Here is a 10,343-nt window from a genome sequence, read left to right on the forward strand (position 1 = left end):
TATAAAATTATGCAATCACTTAGAAATAAAAACAAAATTTAAGAAAATTGATCTGCTTTTCTTTTGTATAGCAGTATCAAACTGTGTGTGTATGTGTGTGTGTGGTTTTTTTTTTCAAGACCAAAGGATTCAAAGAAAACAAAACATATTATACATGGAAACATCAAAGTGCTTTCAAGAAAATGAATTATAAGTTCTCATACTGTCTTCTGGGATTGGTGACTCCTATCAACTTTCAATAAAGTCAAGCTGCAGTGTACAGTAGTGAGCCACTGACTGAAGTCACACTACCTTTTCTCTAAGGAAGTTCATAACTTGCAATAACTTTTGGGTTTGTCTGTAGGTAAAGATATCACATAAAATTTCAGTGGTAATATTTGAGATTAAAATGAAGAGAAATAGTTTTGAAATTAACTTTAAAAGTAGTTTCTGTAATGAATATTTTATGGAAAGCAGTTCCACCAATTAGCTCCTAGGTGTGCAGAGACCTGATAGCTGGATGCTGCCTGAGGCACATATGACTTTAGAAAAATAAATCAGCTCTGAAGAATTCAGAGGACAGGTTTGAACATGAACATAGATTAACTCACACAAAAATGAAAGGACTGAAGTATGAAGTTCTTTAAAAATTTGCAATGAGATTGTAAACTCAATTTTCAATTGCTCAGTCTGTGTAATTGGTTGGATATTTGCATACAGGAAGACTTGGAGCCAGATGTTGATCTTTTATTCTCACCTTATGGATTCTATCCTCCCTTTGAATTTATTATTGGCTCCTTCAAAGTAAATGTTCACTGGGGCTTAGATTAGAGATGAAAATCTGGCACATAATTATGTTTGTTAATCTTGCTACCAGAGGATTTGGTAAATGATTTGTTTCTTATTTGTGTCTTCTCATAAAACAGTAGTTCTCATTGGCTTTCATTGCAATAACCACAAAAGTGATTTTTAAGAGAACCCATAGAAGCACAGAAGCATTCTATAATTATGTAAACCTTTTAAATGTTTTATATAGCTTGCATCATGTTTCAAAAATTGCCAGCCTAGTGATAAGCAAGGTGATGAGATTGGTTTTTCAACATTACATTGGAAATGGAAGAGTTAGCCATTAAATATTTCTATTTTATGTAAAATTAGTTTTGATGTGTTAGAATTCCTATTCTCTGAAATATATAATTAGTATAATTTTCCCTTAATCTTAAATATCTATTTTCAAGTCAATACAAATTATAATTTAATATTCTTTTTTGAATGTAATAAAAAAAAAGTTTGAATGTAATCAACTTGGTACTGACCATTTGGTGATGTCCATGTGTAAAGTTGTTTCTTTTGTTGTTGAAAAGGGGTGTTTGCTATGAGCAGTGCATCCTCTTGACAGAATTCAATTAGCCTTTGCCCTGCTTCATTTTGTACTGCAAGGCCAAACTTGCCTTGGAGTTTACTCTTGACTTCCTAATTTTGCACTCGAATCCCAATCAAAGATGAGATCAAAGATCCAATTCCAATCAAAGATGAACAGGACATCTTTTTTTGATGTTAGTTCTAGGCGATCTTCTAGGTCTTCATGGAACTGATCAGCTTCTTTGTCACTGGTGGCAGGGGCATAGATTAGAATTACTATGATGTTGAATGGCTTGCCTCGGAAACAAACCGATATTATCCTGTTGTTTTTGAGGTTGCATCCAAGTACTGCATTTGAGACTTTTTTGTTGATTATGAAGGTTACTCCATTTCTCCTATGAGATTCTTGCCCACAATAGTAGATATAATGGTCATCTGAATTAAATTTGCCCATTCCTGTCCATTTTCGTTCACTGAGTTCTAAAATGTTGATGCCTATTCTTACCATCTCTTGCCTGACCACGTCCAATTTACCTTGATTCATGGACCTAATGTTCCAGTTTCCTATTCAATACTCCTCTTTGCAGCATCAGGTTTTACTTTCATCAGCAGACACATACAGAATTGAGTGTCATTTGTGCTTTGGCCCAGCCAAATTTTTTCTGGGGCTATTAGCAGTTGTCTTCTGCTCTTCCCCAGTAGCATATGGGAAACCTTCCAACCTGGGCTACTCATATGTATCATATCTTTTTGTCTTTTATGCAGATCATGAGGTTATCACAGCAAGTATATTGAGGTGGTTTGCCATTCCGTCCTCCAGTGGATCACTTTTTGTCAAAACTCTTCACTATTACCCATCCATGTTGGGTGGCCTTACATGGCATGGCTCATAGAAAAGGCAGAGGAATCAGAGATCAAATTGCCAACACTCACTGGATCATAGAGAAAGCTAGGGAATTCCAGAAAATCATCTACCTCTGTTTCATCAACTACACTGAAGTATTTGACTATGTGGATCATAACAAACTGTGTAAAGCTCTAAAAGAGATGTGAATATCAGACCATCTTACCTGTCTCCTGAGAAACCTGTATGCAGTTCAAGAAGCAACAGTTAGAACTCTGTATGGAACAACTGATTGGTTCGGGATTAAGAAAGGAGTAAAACAAGGCTGTTCGATGGCATCCTGTTTATTTAACTTACATGCTGAGCACATCATGAGAAATGCTGGGGTGGATGAGTTATAAGCTGGAATCAAGATAGGCAGGAGAAACATCAACAACCTCAGATATGCAGATGATACCACTCTAATGGCAGAAAGTGAAGAGGAACTAAAGAACCTCTTGATGGGGGTAAAGGAGGAGAGTGAAAAAGTCAGCTTAAAGCTAAATTTAAAAAATTAAAAAAAAAAAAACAACTAAGATCATGGCACCTGACTCCATTAATTCATGGCAAGTATAAGGGGGAAAGGTGGAAGCAGTAACAGATTTCCTCTTCTTGGGCTCTAAAATCACCGTGGATGGTGATTGCAGCCATGAAATAAGACAATTGCCTCTTGGTAGGAAAGCTATGACATACCTAGACAGTATGTTGAAAAGGAGAGATATCACTCTGCCAACAAAGGTATGTAAAGTCAAGGCTATGGCCTTCCCAATGGTCACATATGGTTGTGAGACCTGGACAGTAAAGAACGCAGAACGCCAAAGAACCGATGCCTTCAAACTGTGGTGATAGAGAAGACTCCTGAGAGTCCCTTGGACAGAAAGGAGATCAAACCAGTGAATCTTAAAGGAAATCAACCCTGAATAGTCATTGGAAAGACTGATGCTGAAGCTCTGGTATTTTGGTGACTGACGTGAATGGCCAACTCACTGGAAAAGTCCCTGATGCTGGCAAACACTGTGGGCAGAAGAAGAGGGAGTCTGAGGATGAGATAGCTGGATGACATCACCAATGCTATGGACATGAACTTGGGCAAACTTCAGGAGATGGTGAGGGACAGGGAGGCCCAGTGTGCTGCAGTCCACAGGGTGACAAAGAGTCTGACATGACTGGGTGACTGAACAACATTCTTTGTAGCTTACACACTGATTACTAATTTGCATCATATTGCCCAACTCCAAGAAATATTACTCAACTATGACTCAATGTGAACAGTATTCTAAAGTACAACCACAAAAATTTAATGCCCTTTTTTCATTAATTTTATTGGAAAAGGACATTGAGGGGAAAACTATTAGGAAGGTAAAATCTACAAAATATTTTTGAGATTCACCTATTTATTCAGCAGTTATTTCCAAAACTCTGCCATGTACCCTTTAGAACATTAAGAGCCAGGAACTGAGAAAATCACACAGTCCCTGCTCCCATAAAACCCAAGTGTGATAGGAAAAAGGCATTAGTTCAATAGTCATATATAAATACATAATTTTCTATTCTGGTAAGTGCTAAAGTGTAGAATCAGAGACAAATGTTAGACACAATGATATGCATTAATGTAATCTGATAAATAAAGCAAGATTTCTTTGACAAAATGGCATTTGAGCTAAATACTCAAAATGGCATCTGAGCATTAAGGGAGATACTCATGTGAGATTACTTTTCACCAACTTTGTACAAATATCTTACAGAGAAGTGAGCTTAGAAAGGTAAAATAATTACATGACTAGAACATGGAAAATAAGTGAAACTAATGAGCAATAATATTCTAGAGGTAGATAAGAGTCTAAATGAAATAAGACACAGAACCATATTAAAGATTTAGATCCTTACCAGAAGAGCAGTTGGAACCAATTAAATGTTTTATGTAGAGATCTAAATAAAAGACCTGTCTTTATGAACCCTTCACCAAACTCTTACTAAGCTCTTTTTTCTTATTTCTTTTAAGACATTTTATTCATATAGATTCATCATGAGCAAGGTTCATTTCTGCTAAAGATTATTCCTTATCCTTAATATCAATTAAAATGTTCATCCTCTTCAGGATGGGAATACAGCTAGCTATGAGAAGGAAAGCAAGTCTTTTAATCTCATTTGCAAGCATTATTAAATGATAATCTTTCAAAATTTACTATACTATCTTTAGTTCCACACCTGAAAACATTACGTTTAAAAAGTATTTCATGCATACAGCATGAAGTTATGGAGTTACAACATTGAAAGCTCAATGTCAATAGTTATGATACTGAGAGTATCACAGTTGATTCTAGAACATAAAAAGTGAAAGTGGTATTGGCATATCTGTTTCCTGCATAATGAATTTCAGCAAGATTGTCACTGTCGTTAAAACTGTGATTGATAATCTGCATCAAGAACTAGTTTTGTCATTTCCAGGCACAGCCTAATGTACATATTCACTAACTCTAAAATATATTTTTTTTTCCACATTATGCAGATAAGAAAACTGATTCAGAAAGTTTAAAACAAACTTTTCCCCAAATCACAGTGTTAAAGAATATCAGTTTATATATGCTGAAAATAAACAATCTTGACTCAAATTTCCTGCATTAATAGTTTTGTTAACATTTGGCAATATCCTGTCAGTTCTTCTATTTTCACATTTGTAAACTCTAATAATATTGAAACTATAGGATCTCTGTGAAGAAATGTTATTATAATATTAGAGTGTTTAAAGAGTGTTTTATTATTACCATTATTGCTATTATTTTTATTAGTGATGATAGAAGATATTACAGTGTTTATGTTGCAGTGTGAAGTATGAGGTGAGAAAAAATAAAGGGAGATGTAAGAGATTGATACTTGCTCACCCTAATTGATTTCCTTTTTCTGTACATGGAGATAGATCATATTCCTAAGTACTCAAGTATCCCATGCAGAGAAGCAACTATAAAAATGATGTTATGGCCAATGAGATGTGGGCAAAAGTGACATATTTCCCTCCCTGCCAATTTCTAACAAATGATTATCTATATTCTCTCTTATTTTACAAACAAGATGCTAATGATCAGGGTGATTTTGGAAGTAACATGCTGTAAATGGAAGACTCTTGTCACCTTAAATAAATGTGTCTTGGTTTATATGAGCTAAAAATACACATTATATTTGAGTAATAACAATTTTAGAGTCTAAAGTCTCCTGATTTCCTCTCATAGCAAAATGCCTTTTTATAAAATAATTTTGAGCATGTCAAGAGTATGTTAGAAGTCTAGAAGGCTACAAAGTGGAATGGCTAGCTATAACCCTACCTAAAAGAAAGCTGGGCTTCCTGGGTGGCTCAGAGGTTAAAGTGTCTGCCTCCAATGCGGGAGACCCGGGTTTGATCCCCGGGTTGGGAAGATTCCCTGGAGAAGGAAATGGTAACTCACTCCAGTATTCTTGCCTGGAGAATCCAATGGACTGAGGAGCCTGGTAGGCTACAGTCCATGGGGTCCCAAAGAGTTGGACACGACTTAGCGACTTCACTTTCACTTTCCTTTCACTAAGAGAAAGCTATGCAGACACAGTGTTTATTCAAGAATCACATGTCAGAAGGTACAGAGTTAAAAAAATCAAACTATACTATATTTTTTAAAAGCAGTATATAAAAACAGAAGAGTTCATTATAGTAACTACTATTAGGTTGACAAGTCTGAAATTAAATAGCTGAGGCTCTTTGAAGTCTTGAATATGTTTATTGACTTTTTCTCCTATAATTAAAATCCTTAAATATATTAATAAAAAATTTAAGTATATACTTTTACATTAACTATAAACATAAATCATTAAAGTTGTCACTTTTATCAATTATCAATAATGCTCTTGGTTCAACAATGAACATATGTAAAAATAAACAACCAGATTTTGATCTCTGAAATAATGATAAAAATCAGGTTAATCAATTAAATAATGATACCAACCAAATAATGATACCAACCAGATTAACAACCAGTTTTTGATCTCTGAAATAATGATATCTAAAATATATCATTGGTATCATTACTGGCACATTATTGGATATTACTGGTATCATTATTATATCTTTTAGATATCATTATCTGGTGGGCTGGTAAGCTATAGTTCATGGGGTCACAAAGAGTTGGACACGACTGAAAACAGCACTAGAAAGATATAAATCATGTTAAACATATATATAAATATTCATATATTTATTTCAAATTAGCTTTTCATCATTTCTATCTTCAAGTGGAACTATGAAAATTAGTGTTTTTCCATTTTTTTTTTAATACTTTGATCCATTTGAATATTTTCTTATTACTAAAACCCACATATCTAGTGCTCATCTCCTAAATATACCTACTCCCTTGTACAAATGTATTTCTCTAACTCATTCCCCAAAGGCCAAAATCAGTTTTCCTCTCATAAATTAATACACATATTTATTCAAATTTTATTATTTCTGGTAGTTGCTGCTACAATGAACATGTATTTAAACAATGACTTTCAATATTCTAAATAGGTGACTCCCAACACTGAAGGAGGCTTTTTAAATGACATAATTCCTTCCCAGTCTATATAAAATTCTAATACAGAATTACAAGGAAAACTTACCTTTTACCCTTTTCCCTATTTTTCAGTATTACTCAACAATAAGAAATAACATTGACTAGACTATATTCTTTATGTGAATAGTTTGGAGTCCAAAAAAGTAATTAAAGCAAATATCCTTAAAACAATAATTCACTTGGAATGAATTTTAGTCAGCTATATTTTTGAAATGGAAATTACTTAGCATTACCATACACAAGAATTCAAAATTAATTAAAAAATCAAAGACCTAAATGCAAGATCTAAAACAATCAAGTTGTTAGAAGAACCATATCAAAAATCCTCACAACACTGGATTTGACAGTGATATATTGGATATGACACCAAAGGCACAAGGTGGTAAAAGAAAAAAATAATCAAAAGGGACTTCATGAAAATTTTTAAATGTATGCATCAAAATACACTCTCCATAGAGTAAAAGGATAGTCCATAGAAAGGGAGAAAATGTCTGCGAATTTTATATCTGATAAGGGATTAATATTTAATTATATAAAGAAGGTTGAAACTCAAAAACAACAATAAAAACAATCCAATTAAAAAATGGTCAAAAGATTTGAATAGACATTTCCAAAGAAGATACATCATACAAGTGGTCAGTAAGAACATTAAAAGATGTTCAACAACACTAATAATTAGGGAAATGAAAATTAAAATTACAATGAGATGTCGCCTCACATGCACGAAAATGGTTCCTATCAAGAGAACAGAGAACAACAAGTGTTGGTGAGGATGTGGAGAAACTGAAATCCTTATGCACTACTGGAAGGAAAGTTAAATGGTATAGTCATTTTGGAAAACAGTGCAGCAGTCCTCTGAAAGATTAAAAATAGAATTACCATTTGATCCAGGAATTCTGTCTGCATATATACTCAAAGAATTGGAAAGGGGTCTTAAAGAGATATTTGCACACCCATGTTTATGGCATCAGTATTTACAATTGCTTAAACATAGAAGCAATGCAAATATTTATAGCTGGAGAAATGCATAATCAAGATGTGGCATATACATACAATGGAATGTAATTCAGCCTTAAAAAGGATGAAAATTTTGAAATATACTACAATATGGATATACATTGTGTAATCAGTATCAGAAATAGAAAACAGAATGATGGTTCTCAGGGAACAGGGAAAGGGGAAAATATATCAATACAATTATTGTTTAACAGGCATAGAATTTCAGTTTTACAAAATGAAATGTATTATGGAAATGGATAGTGACAATGATTGCACACATTACAAGTGTATTTAATATTACTAAAGTGTATAATTATAAAGGGTTAAAAGGCAAATCTTATAGATATTTTATCACAATAGAAACAATTGGAGAAAAGCATACTAGTAAAAAACAAAGCCAGTAATTTATTGAAAGGAAGAAAATAAAAATACTATTTCTAAAATTATATGAATGCACTTACAAAATAAGTCATAATTTAAAAATGTAACTTTACTCTTGTTTTACCTTTTAATGTAGTTAAAATTTTTATTTAAGTAATAAAATGTGGTAGAACATGTTTAAAGGAGATAATAAATGCCTAGGAGCATAATAAGATAATATTGCTACATGCTTTCCCAGTATGTTATCATTCATAACTATATGAGTGTGCCTCAAAGTGTCATATCATAAGTTGAAAATGGAGAGCAAATTACGTGACCTTTAACTAAACTACTCCTCATGTGATAACTAATTAATCAAAAGTTGCTTCAATTTTTCCTGGCAAAGTAATTTGAAACCTTATTATAAACTGTGTTCTTTCTCCAAAAACTGGAACCCTTTATGTCCACAAAAGTTGTAATTTACAAATTACCAGTGTGTGCTCATACTTGCTAAACCACGTAGGTTAATACTTAAAGCTACTGTAACTTAGATTTAAAAATATTTATGAAATAAGATATACTAAACAAAATCTTGTAGCATTCTTCATGGCAAATGACTCTTATTGTGGAATGATAACATTGTCCTAAATAAACTGCCGTTCAGATGGGTGAGCTCCATGTTAGGTAAAATCCTTTATTTCTCTTTCATTGTGCCTCTGAAACAGAAGGAAAAGCACCTCTTTTGCATCTGAAGCTGCCATATCAAAAAAACAAACAAACAAAGCCTTGGAGTTCTATACCCCAAGATTGGAAGCTATATTTTTAAACATTTATGAATGGAAGAAGAGGTTTAAAGAGGTTCTTATGAAAATATTTGTCAGGGTAGCTATGTGTGTGTGTGCTCAGTCGTGTCCAAGTCTTTGCGACCTTATGGACTGTAGGCCACCAGGCTCGTCTGTCCATGGAATTCTCCAGGCAAGAATACTGCAGTGGGTTGCCATTTCCTCCTCCAGGGGATCTTCCCAACCCAGGGATCAAACCTGTGTCTCCTGCATCTCCTGCAGTGGCAGGCAGATTCTTTACCATTGGGCCACCTGGGAAGCCCTCTGTAGATAAAAAAAAATATGACCAGTCTCAATTCTTCCTTTTACTTGTTTTGGCAATTCAGTTTGCTTTGGATGATGGTAATTTTTTTAAGTCTCAGTTATCTGGAAAAGGTAAAAAAGAATATATAGCCAACTAGATAAATAGCATTTGCAAGTACACTTTACAAACAACAAGTAATTAAATAAATCTAAGATGGTACTTTTCATACTGTTCATGGGGTTCTCAAGGCAAGAATACTGAAGTGGTTTGTCCTTCCTTTCTCCAGTGGACCACATTTTGTCAGAACTCTCCACCATGACCCGTCAGTCTTCGGTGGCCCTACAAAGGCATGGCTCATAGTTTCATTGAGTTAGACAAGGCTGTGGTCCATGTTATCAGACTGGTTAGTTTTCTGTGATAGTGGTTTTCAGTCTGTCTGCCCTCTGATGGAGATGATAAGAGGCTTATGGAAGCTTCCTGGTGGGAGAGACTGCTGAGGGGGAAACTAGGCCTTGTTCTGATTGGCAGGGCCATGCTCAGTAAATCGTTAATCCAATTTTCTGTTGATGAGTGGAGCTGTGTTCCCTCCCTGCTATTTACCTGGGACCAAACAATGGTTGAGGTAATGAAGATAAGAGTGATCTCCCTTAAAAGATCCCAGGCATGTTTGCTACACTCAGTGTCCCTAACCCAGCAGCAGGCCACCACTGACCCACGCCTCTACCAGAGACTCCCGGACACATACAGGCAAGTCCGGGGCAGTCTCCCGTGGGGTCACTGCTCCTTTCTTCTGGGCCCTGGTGCACAAGGTTCTGTTGTGCCCTCCGAGAGTCTATTTCCCAGTCCTGTGTAAGTTCTGGCAGCTCTATTGTGGGGTTAATGGTGACCTCCTCCAAGAGGGTTTATGCCACACCCAAGTCTGCTGCACCCAGAGCCTCTGTCCTGCAGCAGACCACTGCCAACCTGTACTTCCACAGGAGATGCTTAAACACAGTTCTGCCTCAGTCTCTGTGGGGTTCCTGGGTCCTGGTGTGCACAAGGTTTGTTTGAGACCTCTAAGCATCTCTGGCGGGAATGGGGTTTAATTTTAAATGCAT

The 10,343-nt window shown here is 35.1% G+C and overlaps 1 non-coding gene across 1 annotated transcript; it reads left to right on the forward strand.

Moving 5' to 3' along the window:
* Positions 1-5,562: 5,562 nt before the first annotated feature.
* TRNAW-CCA (transfer RNA tryptophan (anticodon CCA)) lies at positions 5,563-5,634 on the forward strand. The gene has a single exon. It is a non-coding gene; the product is annotated as a tRNA-Trp (tRNA).
* Positions 5,635-10,343: the final 4,709 nt, after the last annotated feature.

This window comes from Odocoileus virginianus, chromosome 5, assembly GCF_023699985.2.
Source record: "Odocoileus virginianus isolate 20LAN1187 ecotype Illinois chromosome 5, Ovbor_1.2, whole genome shotgun sequence".
Classification (NCBI taxonomy): domain Eukaryota; kingdom Metazoa; phylum Chordata; class Mammalia; order Artiodactyla; family Cervidae; genus Odocoileus; species Odocoileus virginianus.